Genomic DNA, 20,206 nt, shown 5'->3' with positions numbered 1-20,206 from the left:
TAGGGCAGGGATTACTGGGTCACATAGTCAAGTGTATTTTTAACTTCATAAGAAGACGCTACACCGTTTTCTAGAATGACTGTACCATTTTGCATTTCCATCAGGAAGGTGGGTTCCAGCTGGTCCATACCTACGTCCATACCTTATATTGTCGGCATTTTTTATTTTAGCCATTTTAGCAGGTGCGTAGGTGGTTTTAATTTGCATTTCCCTAGTGACTAATGGTGATCATTGTATCTTTATGTGTCCATTTTCCTGCCACGGTTTCTTGATCATTGTATCTTTATGTGTCCATTTTCCTGCCACGGTTTCTTGATCATTGTATCTTTATGTGTTCATTTTCCTGCCACGGTTTCTTCGGTGAAGCGTCTCTTGAAACTTTGTGCCTACTTGTGAGGGGTTGTATGCTTTCTTATTGTTGACTTGTGTGAGGTCATCGCGTATTCGAGATAGAAACACATGGTCAGATATCGGGGGCGTCTGGGTGGCTCAGTGGGTTGAACATCCGACTTCAGCTCAGGTCATGGTTTCACAGTTCATGGGTTTGAGCCTCGCATTGGGCTCACTGCTATCACTGCGGAGCCCGCTTTGGATCCTGTGTCCCCCCTGCTCTTCCTTTGCTCATGCTTTCTCTCTCTCTCTCAAAAATGAATAAACATTTAAAAAGCAAATAAGTAAAAAAATAAATACTTGGTCAGATATCTGATTTGCAAATATTTGCTCCAGTCCGTAGCTCGTCGTGTCATTCTCTTCAACAGTGTCTCACAGAGCACAAGTTGGAATTTTCACCAAGTCTGATTTATACATTTTTATTTTATTTATCATGACTTGGGTTCACATCTAAGAACTCGCTTCCTAAAATTAAAAAAAAGAACTCGCCTCCTAACACAAGGTCGCAAGGATTTCGCATGTGGCATCCACAAGCTGTACAGTTTAATGGTCTTCTTAAATCTACGACTCATGACTAGTTAGTTTTGTATCAGGTGTGAGGGAGAGGATGAGGTTCATTTTTACTGTTCTAGTGCCATTTGCTGGCAAGATTATCCTTTCTACGTCGAATTGTTTGTGCACCAAATAACCGATTTGAATGGGTCTCTTTCTGGAATATCTACTCTGTCCATTAATCTAAGCATCTGTCGTTTTGCTAATACCACGCTGACTTGATTACTGCAGCTTTATGGTAAGTCTTGAAATCAGGCCTTTGAGTCCCCCAACTTTATTTGTTTTTTTCAAAATCGTTTCACCTATTCAAGTTTCCTTACAATGCAAAGCAATCTTAGAATCAGTCTTAGAGGCCTACAAAGACTCTGGCCAAAAATTCAACGGCGATCGTGTTAAATCTATAAATCGCTTGGGGGAAAACGGACATCTTAACAATCGCAAGTCTTCCGACCCATGACCGTGGTATATTTTTCCATGAATGGAGGTCTTACTTGAGCTTTTCATCACTGCTTTGTAGTTTTCAGCATCATATCCTGCACATATCTTATAGATTTATTGGTAACTATTGCATTTTTATGGCAGCTATTTTAAATGGTGTGCTTTTTAAAAATTGGGAGTTTCGGGGGCACCTGGGTGGCTCAGTCGGTTAAGCATCTGACTCTTAAGGGTCCGAGTCTTGATTTCGGCTCAGGTCACGATCTTGAGGTTTGTGAGTTCAAGGCGCGCTTGGGATCCTCTCTCTCCCTCTCTCTCGGCCCCTCCCCTGCTTGCTCTCTATCAAAATAAGTAAGTAAACGTTTTGTTTTTAAGTTGGAGGGTTTTTTGGTTGTTTGTTTGCTTGCTTCGGTAAAGATTCAGGCAGCGTTTTTTGGGGGCTTATACTCAAACACCAGGGAGGCACCAGGAGCAGGCAGTTTGTAAAGGGGCTGGGGCAAAAAAGAAAAAAATTGAAGTATTAATAATTCATTACTAATATATGGAAATACACTATATTTTTATATATCATACTTGTGTCCTGAAATCTTGTAAATTCGTGGACTACTTCAGGAGCTTTGACTTATATAATGTATTCTAATTCCTTGTTTTTTGAAAACCTTGTAAGACATTACTTTATACACTCAACTTTCTTTTAGATTTCCCCATATTTTTTCCATTTTCGCTTCTTTTCTTTTTCACCTCGTTTTTGGTTTTTTTTTTTTCCATCTGAGATCCTTCTCCTGCTTGAAGTCTTTCCTTCATATCTCATCCTTTACACTTTTTCCTAATGGAAAACGTTCTCAATTTCTTAATATAACAATGTATCCATGGAGGGGCACCTGGGTGGCCGATTTCGGCTCAGGTCACAATCCTGCGGTCCGTGAGTTCGAGCCCCGCGTTGGGCTCTGCGCTGACAGCTCGGAGCCTGGAGCCCGCTTCGAGTTCTGTGTCTCCCTCTCTCTCTGCACTTCCCCCACTCTCTCTCTCTCTCAAAAATAAACATTAAAAAAAAATTTTTTTAATGTATCCATGGGGAGGAAAAAACGAAAGTGTCTTTTTTCACAGAGGACACAATTGTCCATGTAGAAAAACCAAAAGAATGACCCAAAAACCCCTCCTGGGACAGTAAGTAAATGTAGCAAAGTTGTAGGATACAAAGGTAATACGCAAATCCCTCTCCTATATGCCAGCAATGAACACGTAGAATTTGAAATTGATGTAATATTGATAGGACAAGATATGATTCGGTAGGCAGAGAGGGAAAGATTAGGGCCTGAGGTCCCAGGGTGGGAAAAAACACAGGCTTTGGAACAATGCTGGAGCCTCTGACCCCAGCAAACCACCTCGGGCATAAGGTACCTCTTTTTTTTTTTTTCTTTTTTTCTTTTTTTTTAAACATTTATTTATTTTTTATTTTTTTAAAACATTTATTTATTTTTGAGACAGAGAGAGACAGAGCATGAACAGGGGAGGAGCAGAGAGAGAGGGAGACACAGAATCTAAAACAGGCTCCAGGCTCTGAGCTGTCAGCACAGAGCCTGACGCGGGGCTCGAACTCACAGACCATGAGATCATGTCCTGAGCCGAAGTCGGACGCTTAACCGACCAAGCCGCCCAGGCGCCCCAATAAGGTACCTCTTAAGAATGTAACAGACCCCACCTACTCAGGGTCCCCTCAGGAATTTGACAAAAGACCTGACTAAAAAGAAGTAGACCAACGTATGACCCACCAGGAACGGTATGCCCATAGACCAGCCCTCATACAATGGACATGAACCAGTAAGGGTAGAACCTGAGGAGTGAGAGGGAAAGAAAGAAAGGGGTTGCTGACCCTCTGGTCCTTATAAAACAAGGACCCTTGCCTATAGACACGGGCAACCACTTTCAAATGTCCCCTCTCTGTAAAGAGAGCTTTCATATTATTCTTCCTTTCTGATCTTATCCTCTAATAAACTTCTGCCGGCCATTTATTTTGTGCCCACCTCTTCGTTCTTCAAAGTGGCAGGACAACGAATCCCAGGTATTGAGATAACAAATCCTTCAGCAATATCATTTACGTCAGTACCCCCCAAAAGTGAATGCTTCGGTGTAAATCAAACAAAATGTGCACAAGATCTATATGAGGAAAACTACAAAAATCTAATGAACGACATTAAAGAAGAACTAAATCAATGGCGAGATATTCCGCTTGATCTAGAGATTGAATTCAATCCCAATCAAAATCCCAGCAAGTTATTTTGTGGATATTGAAGAACTAATTCTAAAGTTTATATAGACAGACGCTTACCTGACTTTAAGACTTGCCGTAAAACTACAATAATGAGGGCATTGTGGTATGGGCAAAAGATAGACAGGCCAACGGAACAGAATAGACAGCCTAGAAATAAACCCACGTAAGTCTAGTCAACTGACCTTTGGCAGAGGAGCAAAGGCCATACAATGGAGCAAAAATCATCTTTTTCAGCAAATGGTGCCTAGAACACCTGGATAGCCACAGGCAAACAAATGAAATCTACACGGACTTCACCTCCTTCACAAACATTAACTCGAAATGAATCACAGACCTAAATGTAAAACGCAAAACTATAAAACTCCTAAAATAGACCTGATATTGTGACTTGTGAGAAATGTGTGTTTGGTCATTCGGATGACCAGACCGTATTTCTCACGTATGTTTGGTCTTTGTCCACAGTTCCTGGCTCACAGCTCCTCAGAGTTTCCAGCGAGAAGAATGGTCAAGGTGTCTTTTGTTCTCTCCGAAAGCCGCTAGGTCACCTAAGGATGGGGGCTGGTTGCCTGGAGAACCAATGACCAGAGTGGAGAGTTGGAACATTCAGCCTCACCCCACTCCATCCCCATCTCCAGGGAGAGGAGAGGGGAGCAAATCGAATTTAATTGCTGAGATGTTAATTTTTTAGTGAACGGAAAAACAGCTTTATTTTCTCCCTTCCCTCCAGAGCAACCAAAACCAACTAAGAGGGGCTGTGGCCTGAAAGAAAGAGGGAGCTAAGAGTCATGAGCCTTTTTTATCCTCTGCATCAGGGGCTGAGACACCCGGGCGGGACTAGGGGCAGAGGCAGAGTTGAGGTGAAGGGCTTGAAGGGTGTGTGTGGGGGGCGAACTCTAAGGAGCCTTTGACCACAGCAAACCCCCTCAGGCGTAAGGTCCCTCTTAAGAATGTCACAGACCCCACCTACTGCCCCTCAGGTTCCCCTCAGGAATTTGACCAAAGACCTAAGTGTGGCCATAGGCCACCCCTCGCACAACGGAAACGAGCCAATCGGAAATGGACAATCCGGCACCTAGACTGTCCAGCCAATAAGGGTGGGACCCGAGAAGGAGCTAGAGGGAAGGCGGAGGGCTGACCAGAACCTTCTACCACAAGGACCCTTGCCTATGATCGAGGGCATTCACTTCCGAATGACCCCTCTCTGCCAAGACAGCTTTCCTACTCTGCTTCCTTTCTCATCTTCTATTCGAATAGACTTTTCTCCGCTGCTCTCTCTGTGCCCACCGCTTCATTCTTCCAAGCGTCGAGGCAACGAATCCCTGGTATTGTGGTAGAAAATCCTGCAACGTCATCTCCTCTTCCCCATCAGTGTCTGTGTCCTCGGCCTCATCCTCCTGCTCCACGTCCTGACAGCTTCTTGTCCTTGCCTTTGCTTCCCATCCCCTCCCCCCATTCTTCCGGCCACTGCTGCCTGGCTTCTGGTCCCCGGGAGCAGTCTGACACAGAGGCCACCAAAGTCCTTCCAGAACTCCACACTGCTGCTCCAGCCCAATGCGCTGCTCCAGGTGGGACGTGGTCATGGTCTTGGCGTGTCAGGACGGGGTCACCTGGCAGGCCTTCTTCAACAGCAACTCCAGGAAGAGCTCGAGCACCTGGGAGAGGATGAGGGGGCACAGCCACCTTCCCAATCGCTTCATCAATTTGCATGATCTTCTTGGCCTCCCCCAGGCTCTTCCCGAGTTAAATCCTTTTATAATAAGCCAGTGATCTAGGAAGTAAGATGTTTCTTTGAGTTCTGTGAGCAGCGCTAGCAAATTAATTGAATGCAAGGAGGCGGTCACGGGAACCTCCAATCTAACCCATCTAATCCACCGAGGCTTGCAAATGGCACCCAAAGTGGGGGGAGGGGGAGGGGGGAAGTCTTGTAAGACCGAGATTTTAACCTGTGGCATCCGAGGCTATCTCTAGGTAAATAGAGTCAGAATTCAGTTGAATTGTTAGGACACCCAACTAGTGTCCAGAGCATTGCTTGGTGGTGTAGGGAACCGCCCCCCCCCCGACCTTTCCCCATTAAAATCGGGTGCTCATACCACTAAAGGATAGCATAGGAAAAAAAAAAAAAAACCAACCTAGATGATTTTAAGTATGGTGACGACTTTTAAGATGCCCCACCAAATGGGGGCGCCCGGGTGGCTCAGTCAGTTAAGCGTCCGACTTCAGCTCAGGTCCTGATCTCACGGTCCGTGAGTTCGAGCCCCGGGGTCGGGCTCTCTGCTGTCATCACGGAGTCTGCCTCTCTGAAAAGGCTGCATTCCATATGATTCCAACTACGCGGTATTCTGGAAAAGGCAAAGCTATGAAGACAGTAAAAAGATCCCTAGTCGCCAGACATTGGAGGTTTGGGTGGGCTGCAGTGGGGAAGGAACAGGGTTGAACGGGTGGAGCATAGAAACGTTTTAGGGCAGTGAAAACATTCTGTGTGATTTCATAACGATGGATACACATCATTACATATTTGTCCAAACCCATAGAATGTACAACACGTAGAGCAAAGTCTAATGTAAACTATGGACTCCGAATGATGACAATGTGTCGTTGTAGATTCACCGACTGTAATCAGTATGCCGCTTTGATGTGGGACGTTAATAAAATGGGAGGTTATGTATATGCAGGGGCAGGAGACACGCGAGAAATCTTTGCCCCTTCTGCCCACGTTTTCTATGAACCTAGCAGTGCTCTAAAGAAGTGAAGTCTTAATTTTAAAAATTTATCCATTTTGCCATCATTCTTCAGTGATACTTTAATTCTTATCAGTAGTTACTTTCTTTCAACATGTAGAGAGGGCACCTGGGTGGCTCAGTGGGTTAAGTGTCTTGATTTTGCCTCAGGTCATGATGTCAGGGTTCATGGGTTCAAGCCCCACCTCTGGCTCCAGAGCCTTCTTGGGATTCTCTCTCTCCCTCTCTCTCTGACCCTCCCCCGCTTGCAGTCTCCTTCTCTCAAAATAAATTTAAATAAGCTTAAGAAAAGAGTTTCTCAATATGTCGAAGAGATTATTCAATATGTTGAAGTCGAGGGGTCAACTCTTAGTCTAAATGCATGCCTCTGCTTTAAATATCCGTCTTTTACCCTGGGCCTATTTTTTTGTTTTGTTTTCCTTTTGTCTTTGCTGTTCTGCATTTTCACTCTGACGGGTGTAGGCGGGAATTTCATTTAACTCCTCCCATTTGAAATTGGGAGACTTCTAGAATTGTGGGTTATGTAGTTCATCAGTTCTAAAAATTAACAGCCGTTATATCTTTATTCCCTCTCTACTGTCTCTTTCTAGTCTCTGCTGGCTAATTAAATTATTATTAGATGCTTTCACTCTATCCCCCGTGTTTCTTAACCTGTCTTTTGTATTTTCTATCCTCTATTCTGTGACACATTCTGGATCATTTTTTCTGACTTATCTTCAAATTCACCAAGTAACTTTTTACCCATGGGTAGTCTATTAGTTTTGTGCATTAAGCCACAATATATCTATCTATATCTACACACACATGCATATATGCCCATCTGTACTCATATTCATATGTACGTCTATTCATTTATGTACATATATTCATTTCTAGAAGTTCTAACTGGTTCTTTTCCAAATATGACATCACTTTATCAGGTTTTCTGCTTGCAAAGGTATCTTCAGTCCACCTTTTATTTATTTAAACATTGAAAACATAGTTGTTTTAAAAGCCTTAACTGATTATTCCGTATGTGGAGTCTTAGTGGATCTCTCTCATATTCACTCTGCTTGTTCTCACGCACAATGTGAATGTTTTCTGTTGTGTGAATGGTACACTTTGCTGTTAAGTATCTTTTTTTTTTAATTTTTTAATGTTTATTTCTGAGACAGAGACAGGGCATGAGTCGGGGAGGGGCAGAGAGAGAGAGAGAGAGGGAGACACAGAATCCGAAGCAGGCTCCAGGCTCCGAGCTGTCAGCACAGAGCCCGACGCGGGGCTCGAACTCACAAACCGCGAGATCATGACCTGAGCCGAAGTCGGTCGCTCAACCGACCGGGCCACCCAGGGACCCCCGCTGTCAAAAAGCTTTGAAAATGTATTTACAGGAATAATTTGAGTAATATGAAAGGTGCAAAGACACACAGAAGAAAATATGCTTTTGTTTAAACCAAAATATCTGAAGACACTATCTGTTCAAGATCTCTTCAAACTGAATTAATGCTTGAGGGCTCTGTCCTTATATTTTTCCCCCTTGGGCATTGCCTAAGATGTTAATTTCAACCAAAAAGTACATTCAAAGGCCAATTTACTTGTGCTTCACCCTGGCCCTAATAGTATAGCCCTTTGGAATTTCTTCTTATAAGGACAGTGTCCTGTTAGACTGGCCACCCCGGTGGTTAAAACTAAAGTTCTCATTTTTTCCAGGTTGACAAAGGTCTTCGGGGGCCTCTGAGCTCCCCGTACCAATCTGGGTTCCTGCTTTCCTTTCAAGTTTGCCCTAGAAATTCCTCACTATCTTGTCAGCTTTTCGATGCTTTTTAAAAAACATTTTATTTTTGCATTTGATTCATAACCTGTAGCTGTTTTTCTGCAAGCACATTGGTCCAACTAACGTAGCCTGCCATTACTGGAAGCGGAAATCAATTAATAATGTTTACAAGAAAAGTTCCATTCCAGATTGGAATTGTATAGTTCCTGGCATGACAGGGCTGTAATAGATATCTTTATTTATTTTCCCTTTATTATTGTCGGGAGGGGTTGCCCATTCTGGTTTCGGCGCACAACCATTTTATTTCAGGGGAAGAAAATGAAATATTCAGGAGGAGTCTGTCTTTTGGCATCAGGAGCTGACAGATTCTCTTTCCCATCTGTTCGTGGGGGGAGGGTCAAAGCCATTTTCTTCTTCTCTATCGTTTTCTCTTTTCAGACACATTTATACAATTTTGCAATTTCTTTTATGTTACAGAATCTCTGCTACCAATTCTCAAGGCGACCTATTGTATATTCTTACCTCCTTTGTCGTAAGTTAATTGACCATATATGCATGGGTTTATTTCTGCACTATTCTGCCTCTTTTCACTCCTTTTTATGAGGATGAGAATCAGGGTTTGTAAGTTTCTTGTTTTCCTCTTCTTTTTTTGGGGGGGGCGTGGGGGCGGGGAGAGAGGGGGCGAGGGGAAACTTTAGCTTTCTTCCCGTCTTAACTTGAACTCTTGTCCCATTATCCTCTTTTCTTATAGCTAACATTTTCAGAAGTCGCTTTCTTTATTTTTCTGGGCAACCCGTGAAGTGCTGACACACAAATTTCTCTGTTTCACGGAGACGGGATTGGATTCAGACCGTGTTTCTAAAGACATAAGAGAGGATTAAGAGACATTTCGACACCTACCGAAGGGTTTTGGGAAGAACGGAGACTCCACCCTGAGTGAACCAAAAGTTGACGCTTGACCAGAAAAACTAAAAGATAAGTAGCAAGCCAAAGAAACGACACTGGAGGCTGACGAAAACTAAGAGATGTCAAGCAGAAAAGAATGAGATAAGTTAAAATCAATCATTACTTGAAGTTATGAAAAACTTGACGGCCATACTACCACTTTGTGTACAAGGTACATATGTCTGTAGATAACCCCAGGAGCTCCGGTTTTCCAGATGAGATAGGGTGGCTTCCTGATTTCTCCTACATTCGGCGATCCTGTGTTCTGGAACACAGTCTCTCATTCTCTTCGTGTGTTTCATCGCAGGGTCCCGGAGAGGGCTGGCAAGAGGTGACGGGAGAAAAGAAACAGTCTGGTCACATAAGACTGGAGAATTCCAGATTGAACAAAATCGGCCAGTTTTCTCTACCGTATGACTCCTGAGGTTTCAGTACGGTAATAGGCATCATGAACCTGTAAGAGGGAAGCTAGTATGGAAGCCTATTTATTGGTGCAGGTGTTCTGAGGGACACATTTGAGAAAGGTGGCTTCTCAGGATAGAGTGAGAAATTTTAAAAAGAGGGAGAGGGGGAGAAAATCTATTTCTTCCTCCCGGTGGAAGTTGTATTACCAGCGAAGCCCTTGGAGTCTTTATCTCATTTCTTAATACCGTGTGAAATAGTCATTATCCTGAGAAAACAGACACGGAGAAGCCAAATCGCCTGTTGAAGATCATATATTTGTAAGTGGCAGAACGAAGATTTTGAGTCCGGAAGTTCTTGACTCACACCGTGGACGGTATATCGTTTTGCATGGAAGAAGAAAAAAAAAAAAAATCTCGATGTTTCCATGACTTTTCAAACAATCACCATTCTTGCAAGAAAAGGTGCACAAACACATAAATCCGCACAGGTCACTGACGCCGTGTCGGATGAAACACTCGTTCAGCCAGGGATGGGTTGAATTTTACGAGATGCGTTTGGGTGTTGGTCCTGTAACAGACACTTTGATTAATTGGCCTCGCACACAGGTACAATTTAAAAGACTCTAACCTTCCACCTTGCCCCTGAGGAATGAGAAAAATGCGTGGTTCCCTTTATCATCCAGAGGGAGAGGGGGGCCCAGTTTCACCAGCAGCCTCTCCGTCTTTTCTACTAGCTCCTCATACCTTCGCTATCCTTCACATCCCTTCCTTGGGTTCGAATCCAAGTTTCCGTTTTAGAAGTGATTACCAAGGAAAAAAATTCACGGGTGCAATCCCTAGGTGGTTCATGTGGGACGTGAGATTTGCAGAGAATTTGACATGTACCGAGTCTCATTCCTTTCGAATGATACCACTGAACATGCCCAGAGATGTTTCAGATCGTTCCAGGAGCATACACGCCAGAATGCGTCAGGGCATGATGCGTACCTGCGCGCCCAGGTTAGAATGGTGTGTGCCTTCTCAAGTCTGATTTCTTCCCCAGGAAGATGGTGTTCCTCAGAAATTGTGCATGGAGGAAGGAGGCCAGAAGGCAGATTTTAAATCAAGGACAAAAACAACAACCACCACCCCGGGATGCCTGGGTGGCTCATTCGGTTGAGCGTCTGACTTCGACTTCGGCTCAGGTAGCGATCTCATGGTTTCATGGGTTCGAGCCCCGCGTCGGGCTCTGTGCTGACAGCTCAGAGCCTGGAGCCTGTTTCGGATTCTGTGTCTCCTTCTGTCTCTGCCCCTCCCCCCCCCCCCAAGAATAAATAAATGTAAAAAACCTTTTTTTTTAGGAAAAAAGATTTGACTTGACTTTGAAAGAATTGAGTGGCAGTCTACCCTAAGAGGAAAAGGATTCCACGCCGATAAAACACCTTAGCCAATAGAACTCCTTGTAACAAAGGTAGTTCTGTTCAGCCCAAGGCAGCTTGAGAGGGTGAAGAGGAGGGGCCGACAGGAGTGAGGCGTTTCTAGGCTCAAGTCCAGCCAAAGCTGGAGGCGTCTCCTTGTGGTCTTAGCATAGGGCCCCTATGACTCCAACGACTGCTATGTCTCAAGGGAAGCATCACATTTCACGGGGCCGTTAACAGGCTCAGAGGCCAGGAGGCACAAACAGTAGCCAGGGTCATCTTGTCAAAGTGCAAACTGAGCCTCATCCCCTGCTCAAAATTCGCCGGTGGATTCCCATCTCTTGCCTCTAGGATAAAACCCAAACTTTTCCGTGGCTTGCAAAATCGTGCATGATCTGCCCCTTGCTTACCCCCCAAGGTGTAATCTCCTTCCATTCTCCCTCTTGCCTAAGAACCTTACACCCTAAGGACCTCTGTTTCTTCTTTCTACCTTTTGCAGGTTAGGTTGTCCTGGAAGTAAACCCTGAGGCAGGGTTTAGGAGGCAGGATGGTTAGGAGGGATCGACATCTGTGGGAGGTCGGGAGGTTGGGGTCTGGAACAGGCTTGTGCACAGAAAGAAGTCCAGGCTGGAGCATCAGCCCCGCAGAGGCCTCAGGCAACCTTAGGGGGCACCCTGAAGTCAGAATGGCCCTTCAGAGTTGTTCCAAGTTGAGACAAGAGAGCCAGACCTTTATACGTCTGCCTCTGTTAGTTACTGGGTATGGGTCATCCTATCAAGGGCATGGCCTTGGGCGAGGTGGCTCTCTGCAGCTGAGGCCACCCTGGAAACTGTAAGTAATGCTCCCAAAACTAAGTCAACAAGATCTTCCTTAAAGCAGTGGGGGTGGGGGGATTATGGGTTGAATTGTGTCCACCAAAAAAGATTTGTTGAAGTCCCAGCCCCTGGTACCTTGGAGTGTGACTTTACTTGCCAATTAGAGCCTTTACAGAGGTAATCAAGTTAAAGTGAGGTCAACATCGCATCCAGTGTGACTGGTGTCTCCATGAAAAGGGGTAATTTGGACACAGAGACAGACACGCACAGAGGGAAGACGATATAAAGAAATCCGCGAAAGACACGATGTAAAAGCAAAGGATTAGGGTGATGGCATCCTACAAGCCAAGGAACCCCAGACTACCAGGAAACCACCAGAAGCTAGCAGAGAGGCTTGGAACAGATGCTCCTTCACAGCCTCAGAAGGAAGCAACCCCACCAACTCCTTGATCTTGGACTTCCAGCCTCCGGAACTATGAAGCAACACATTCCTAATATTTTAAGCCACCCAGTTTGTGGTTCTTTGTTACCGCACCCTAGAAAACTAATATAGGGAGCTGTGGGCATCAGCAACAAACACTATCACATCCTATATACCCCCTCCAGCACTATGTGGAAGCGACAGACAAGTAAAACCTTGGTTTGCGAGCATAATTCGTTCCGGAAACGTGCTTGTAATCCAAAGCCCTTGGTATATCAAAGCGAATTTCACGAACCATTGGTTCGGTTGTGATCACGAGACGTTCGGCGTCACGTACGACTCATATTGCAAGACACCGCTCGTTTATCAAGTTAAAATTTATGAGAAATGTTTGGGGCGCCTGGGTGGCTCAGTCGGTTGGGCGTCCGACTTCAGCTCAGGTCATGATCTTGCATTTCATGAGTTCAAGCCCCGCGTCGGGTTCTGTGCAGACAGTTCGGAGCCTGGAGCCTGCTTTGGATTCCATGTCCCCCTCTCTCTCTGCCCCTCCCCTGCTCATGCTCTGTCTCTCTCTCTCCCTCCCTCTCTCTCTCAAAAATAAACATTAAAAGGTTGCGGAACACTCGCAGAACACGTTACTTGCAATCCGAGGTTTTACTGTATTGGTGATTTCTGCCTAGATGTTTGTTAGTCCTCTGAAAACGGCGCTCCAGGCTCCTATTTTAGTGCCTGGCTGTATCTCTAGAGTTTGTCACACAATAGGCGCTCAACGAAACTATGTTTGCGAACAACAAAAAATTAACGAACGAATACTGAATGAACCGCGTGCATGTGGGCATTCAGTTACGCCTGAAAGTCAGCCAAGGGGATGCTCTGTAGAACCAGGCTGGAATCAGACCTGGAAACAAGAAACCCATCACGTTGAGACGCTTAGGACAGAAAGCTGTCTGTGTTCGAGCAGCAGCTCCAGGGAACGAGCTGAGGAATCTGGAAACAAGACCACATAAAAGGCACCAAAATAAATAAATAAATAAATGAGAGAGAGAGAGAGAGAGAGAGAGTCAGATTAAAGCAATGACTAAGAAGCAGGTGTGAGGAAGAACATGAGAGGATGGAAATAACCCAAATACTGGAGAACAAGCACCAGGAGTCACTCCCAAGCGAGTCACCCCTCAGACCGTGAGGGGGGCGAGTCAGACCGTGATCCCTGCAGAAGCTCTGCCATTTGCTAGGTGGGAGAGCTAGGTGACAGAAGTCTGTCTCCCCTTAGACAATCCGCATATAAAAATGGCTAACCTAGCGACAGCAGAGTATTTACGAAATGTGATCTGCTTCCTTTCTTGTGTCCCTGCAAGGTTCAGAGCTGTTGGTCGGGGGTTACCTGTAGAGTGGACCAAAAAAAACCAAAAAAACAAAACACATGTTAGGGACCTGGTGAAGAAGAAAAACATGTTAGGGACCTAGTGAGAAAATGAAATGATGGATCCCGGGGTTTGTCAAAGCAACGTGATGGCAGCTCCTTCCCAGGGGACAAGATAATCTCTCGGGGACATTCCTGGCAGAGGGAAATAAATTAACCCAACTCACCCAAGTGGCTCTAGCCTAGGCCTCATTCTAAGAGCCCTTGTGGAAGAAATATAACTTTTGAACATACGGTGATACGTATTTCTTCCTCGTCTCCATTGTGATGCCCCCCCAAAAAACCCATGTGGACTCACATGCCCCGTCCCCTCATGACAAAGGAGGATTTTTGTGTTGTTGTTGTTTTTTTTTTAAGTTTATTTACTTATTTTTCAGAGAGAGAGCAGGGAAGGGACAGGGAGAGAGAGTGAGAATCCCAAGCAGGCTCTGCACTGTCCAGCACAGAGCCGGACATGGGGCTCGAACTCATGAACCGTGAGATGAGGACTTGAACTGAAATCAAGACTCAGATGCATAACTGACTGAGTCACCCAGGTGCCCCACATATTTGGGTTCGTGACAGCGTCTAGCTCACTGCCTCGCACGTAAAAGTTGCTCAGTAAGTGTTGAATTATAAAGTGTTAGTCCTCTTGTATAGGCCCCTGTTTCATAAGCTTCTGTGACCATCGCAGTCATAAAATCAAGGGTATTTTTAAAACAATACCCGTACTTTCACTTCTGGTCAAGTTGCACTAACGGGGACCAGATTTACTTGCCCTCCTGAAACAAATAAAAACTGGAAAACTAGATGAAATAATGGCTCTCAAGATATCAGACAAGAGGAGAAGAACGATTCCTAAAACACGGGAAACACAGTGATTCTGTGGTTACCGCAGCTTACTGCTTGGAGAGAGAGAGAGTCCGGGCTGCAGGACAGTCACCCTGAGTTGAGGAAAAAGAAACTGGTTTCCATGGGGCATCTGCAGTCGGGTAAGCGTCTGGCTCTCCCTTTTGGCTCAGGTCATGATCTCACAGTTTGTGGGCTGGCGCCTCCCCCCCCCCCCCCCCCCGAGCTCCACACTAACAGCCTAGAGCCTGCTTGGGATTCTCTCTCTCCCTTCCTCTGCCCCTCCTGTTCTCACACTCTCTCTGTCTCTCAAAATAGATAAATAAACTTTAAAAAAAATAAAGGAAGAGGGGCGCCTGGGTGGCTCAGTCGGTTGAGGGTCCGACTTCGACTCAGGTCACGAACTCGTGGTTCATGAGCTCGAGCCCCACGTCGGGCTCTGTGCAGACAGCTCGGAGCCTGGAACCTGCTTTGGATTCTGTGTCTCCCTCTCTCTCTGCCCTACAGCCGTGAAAAATGAATAAACATTAAAAAAAAAAAAAAGGAAGAAAAAGGGGTCCAGGGAGGCCTAAGGCTGCTAGATTTCACAGAACAGGGTAACAGACAAGAGAGAACTGGACGCCAAGAGAGCTCCAGAGATTTGTGGAGGACTCTCCTCAAGGATTTAGGTGAGTACTGATCAGAACACGCTCATGAAGAGACTCCCCAAGGCTGGAGGAAGAACTACTGAAAGGGTTGGAGGAAACAATCTTCCAAACTTGCACAGGGCAAAGAACAGTTTTCATTCCCCCCTGGCCAAAATAGAAAACTTCGGACACGGTGTGGTAGGCTAAATAATGGCCCTCCAAAGATGTCCGCGCCCTAGCCCCCAGCACCTGTGAATATGTTGTGTCCCATGATGAAAGGGACTTTGTGGATGTGATTACATTAAGGGTCCTGAGATGGGGAGATTACCTGGATTATCTAGGTGGGCTCCATGGAAGCACAAGAGTCTTTATAAGAGGGAGGCGGGAGTGTCGGAATCAAAGACTACTGTCATTTTGAAATTGACATATAATTGACATATACCATTACGCATGTTTAAAGTGTGCAGTGTGTTTATTCGATACATTTATATATTGCAACACGACCTCACCACCATAGCATTAGCTGACACCTCTATGATGTCACACGGCTATCATTTATTTTTTTGTGGTAAAAAGATTTAAGATCTGGTCTCTTAGGAATCTGACGTACGTAATACAGTATTGTTGACTATAATCGCTACGCTGTGCGTTAGATCTCCAGAACTTATCTTCTAAATGCAACTTGGTACCCTTTAGCCAGCGTCCCCCCAACTCCCGCACCCCTGAGTTATGAGTTCAGCTCTTTAAGAGTCTACATATATTTTCGATTCTACATACAAGCGATATCATACATTATCTGTCTTTGCCTGACTTATCTCACTCAGCATAATGCCCTCAAGGTTTTTAATATAAAACTTTTTTTAATTGAAGGACCAAAAACAAACAACCAATAGTAAAATGCAAAAAGGGGCATGAATAGATTATGTGTATATATCCCTCGAATATAACAAATCTTCAAACACACTCATAATTAGAGATATGCAGATTAAAACAGCACTGAGATACCATTTCTCATCTATCAGACAGGCAAAGCTTAAAAAGCATGGCAACACATTTTGTTCGTGAGGCTTTGGGAAAGCGGGCACTCTCCTACATTGCTGGTGGGAATGCAAATTAGCGTAATCCTTCTGGAAGGACATTTGACAATACGTAAGGAAACTACTCTCAAGCTTACCTTTTGACTCAGCAATTCCAATCCCAGGAATCTACCCTGAAGCTACACCTCCACCAATACAAAAATACATATGCCCAAGGTTATTCCCAAGGTTATTCAATTGTTGACCGTCACAAAATACTGAAAACCATCTAAACGCCCAAGCAGAGGAGAGTGGTTAAATCAACTATGGTACATCCACACAGTGGAGTGCTATTGTGGCTGCTTAAAACCACTTTAGAAAGAAATTATGATCTCTGTGAACTGACTTAGAGTGAAAACATCAAAGTGCAAAAAGTATGCCATGCTACGTTTCTTGTACGCCAGCGGATATAAGAAAATGCATGCATATCTGCTCCTTTGTCCAAGATAAATATAAAAAAGATAAGCTAGAAACTCAAGATTTTTGTCTCCTACGGAATTGTCAGCGAAAGAGGAGAAAGAAAGGAAGAATGGGTTCATAGGGATAATGGGTTCATAGGAGGGAAGTATGCTTCTCTGATTATACTTTTTTTGTGTAGCTTTGTCTCTCGGAAACATAATGCTCGAGGTGACTGCGGAGATCTAGGGCATTAAAAGTGCTGTGAACAGTTACTCAGTGCGGCGAGCAGCCTGAGTCCATCCAGAATGGCTGTACCCAATTTTGACATGCTGTTATGGATAAATGCGCACTGGAAAATAAGCCAAAGAACCACAATATATCTTAAACTTTTGTAAACGGTGTTTTGTGGAGTGCTTCAGTTTTCCCAAATGGCTTCTATAGTTCACTAATTCGACTACATCGGTGTTAATCCTGAGTTGGCAGAGATAGCCTCGCCAGCTACCATCATGTTTTGGTACCAAGGGATCTACCTTTCAATAACGTTATTGAAATGCAACAACAACAAAAAAAAGTAAGAAAAGTTTAGCGTAGCCTCCCCAATGAGTAACTGAAGTAAACCAAAATGTGAGGGCAGCCCCAAATGGGGTACAAACTATAATAAATAAACCTAAGTGTACAAGCAGTGAATAACACAACCACAAAGGAGGAGATGGGGAAGAAAAGTCCTAATCTAAGCATCCTTGGAAAAGAGTACTTTGGCTATTGTAAGGCCAAAGACAAAAAGAACTGCACACCAATCCTGTACTCCAGTTAGCACATCTGGTTCTCACAGGCATGTGGGTTAGCAATTCTGGAATTGTTTTATGATTCTAGAGTTGTATAAATAAGTAAATATATTGTATTTTATTTTTATTTATTTATTTAAAAAAAACCCTCTACTGCACTTTCTTTGCACCTTTCTTTTAAAGTTTGCTTATTTATTTTGAGAGAGAGAGTGAGCACGAGCGGGGTAGGGGCAGAGAGAGAGACAGAGAGAGAGAGAGAGAGAATCCCAAGCAGACTCCCCACTGTCAGTGCAGAGCCCAAGGGGGGCTCGAACTTATGAACCATGAAATCATGACCTAAGCAGAAACCAAGAGTCAGATGCTTAATTGGCTGAACCACCCAGGAGCCTAATAAATGCCTTATATTTTAGATAATAAGAGTCAAGTTTCTCAGTCTCAGGGTTCTAAATAAGCACAGTGTTTCCTTTTGGGATTGATCGACATCTTGAGAGATATTTATGGACTATGCTAATATCCTGTTTCTCTCAAACTCCTTAATTTTATCCTATTGGTGGATCTTTCCCACGACCATGATTAGTGTAGTGTTTGCCCCATGGTGGGTCTGGTTTTCTCTCGTCCTTTCTACATTTTTAAATTGGAATTCTTCTATAAGGGAAAGCTATCTATCCTTGCTTATTTATGTATTTAATTATTTATTTTTATCAACATAGACTCATGGATAGTTATTTGTGGATGGTAATTTGTGGAAGGTAATGAACCTTGTGGAGTTCTATTGGGATTGGAAGTATCAGAATGAACTTACGATTTTTAATATAAATAGACGATTAGATAGATAGATGATAGATAAATAGATAGATATAGATAGATGATAGATAGATAGATGATTGATTGATTGATAGATAGATAGATAGATAGATAGATGATAGGTAGATAGATATAGATAGATGATAGATATAGATGATTGATAGATGATAGATAGATAGATAGATGATAGAGAGATAGATGATAGATAGATAGATAGATAGATAGATGATAGATAGATATAGATAGATGATATATAGATAGATAGATGATAGATAGATGATAGATATAGATATATGAAGATAGATGATAGAGATAGATAGATAGATAGATAGATAGATAGATAGATATAGATGATTGATAGATGACAGATAGATATATAGATAGATGATAGATAGATAGATACGTATACACAAGTTAACGTGCACACATATATTTCCTAGTTCTGTCTGCTGAGAGTTCCTAGAAACAGTGATACCCGAGTAGCAATGAACACAGTTAGTGTCCAGATCTTGGATTCTCCAAAGAAAGGAACCAGGGCTCCTTGGGGAAGTGGCTGATTCCAGGGCAGGGGCAAGAAAACTCCAAGATGAGCCTGGAACATTTTGTTGTGCCAGAAAATAAGGGAGTGCCCAGGAAAGTATGGGGGTATGTTAGAAGGACACAAGAGCCAAGCTGCAGAAGGACCCGATGGCCAACGATGGAACCATTTGAGAAGTAAAATGAATAACAATAGTATTGGATTATAACCCCCAGAAGAAAACAAATACCCATGAGTCTATGCTGATAAAAATAAATAATTAAATACATAAATAAGCAAGGATAGATAGCTTTCCCTTATAGAAGAATTCCAGTTTAAAAAGGTAGAAAGGACGAGAGAAAACCAGACCCACCATGGGGCAAACACTACACTAACCATGGTCGTGGGGAAGATCCACCCATAGGATAAAATTAGGGAGTTTGAGACGAAACAGGATATTAGCATAGTCCATAAATATCTCTCAAGATATCGATCAATTCCCGAAGGAAATACAGTAACTTCACAGTAGAGAAAGGTGACAGACCTAACCAAGTAGTCAAGGTCCACATCACCGGTAATAAAACATATTGGCATCATGTGCCCCCTGATACGATGCACTGAGAAGGACACGACGTAACTGCTAGACTATCCTTGTCAAAGATGCATAACCTCAAACTACTAAGAAAACAACCCGAATTAAGGATTCTGCAAAATAATGGAGCAGTACACTTTAAAAAAAGTTTCATGGTCACAAAAGGCAAGGCAAGATTAAGGAACTGTCACAGATTTGAGGAGACAGAGACACAACAACATGCAATATGGCACCTGGAGCGGAAAAGGTACATTTGAGGGAAAACCGGTAAGAATCCCATGAGCTCTGCCGCTTAGTTAGTCATATTGTACCAGTGTTGATTTCATGGTCTGGATAACTGTACCGTGCTTATATAAGATAACTAACATGAGAGGAGTTTGGATGAAACACACACCTGAGTTTTTATACTATTTTTGCAACTATCCTGTGAGTCCAAGGTTATTTCCAAATGCAAAGCTAAAAATAATGCCCTGTGCGTTAGAAGGCGCAGGGAGCGGGACGGTGAGAAATGTCACGCGGGTCACCGGAGCCGTAGGGCAGTAATCAAATATGACATGAGCCCCACCAAAACCGTAACAGTGAATGCCTACCTTCTGGAAATAGGAGAAAGGCCAAGGTAGGGGCATCACGCCTCCTCAAGTTACAGAAATACCACTGTGTTTCTGATACCTGATCCACAGAAAGACAAACCTCCACGAGATTAGTCTCGTCGAACGTTAACAAGCCTACACAGGTTTAGTGAATGCAGACACGGGCAGACGCTACCTCCAGACCAGAACCAGGTGACGACTCAGAAAGACAGGTGGAAACTCACCTTTCCTGAGAGAGAAATGACTATTCTCCCAGAACCGAAAGGTCCCCAGAATTTGTCTCTGATGTAGGGGGTTGCCCACCCACGGAGGGTGGTATTGACCGGCAAAAGAAGAGTCTGATGGTTGAGTTCTTGTGCTGCTCTCTATTCACTGTGTTGGTTTCGCTTCCCAACCACTTCCTTTCGTTGATCTTGGAGCAAGGCCCTCATGCTCAGAAGCCACTTC

At 43.9% G+C, this 20,206-nt stretch overlaps 1 pseudogene; it reads right to left on the bottom strand.

Moving 5' to 3' along the window:
* Positions 1–3,177: 3,177 nt before the first annotated feature.
* LOC109248121 (dr1-associated corepressor-like) lies at positions 3,178–19,795 on the bottom strand (annotated as a pseudogene).
* Between the last annotated feature and the right edge of the window lie 411 nt (positions 19,796–20,206).

This window comes from Panthera pardus, unplaced genomic scaffold, assembly GCF_024362965.1.
Source record: "Panthera pardus isolate Hobbes unplaced genomic scaffold, ASM2436296v1 HiC_scaffold_27, whole genome shotgun sequence".
Taxonomy (NCBI): domain Eukaryota; kingdom Metazoa; phylum Chordata; class Mammalia; order Carnivora; family Felidae; genus Panthera; species Panthera pardus.
This window is presented reverse-complemented; position numbering and strand designations above follow the sequence as displayed.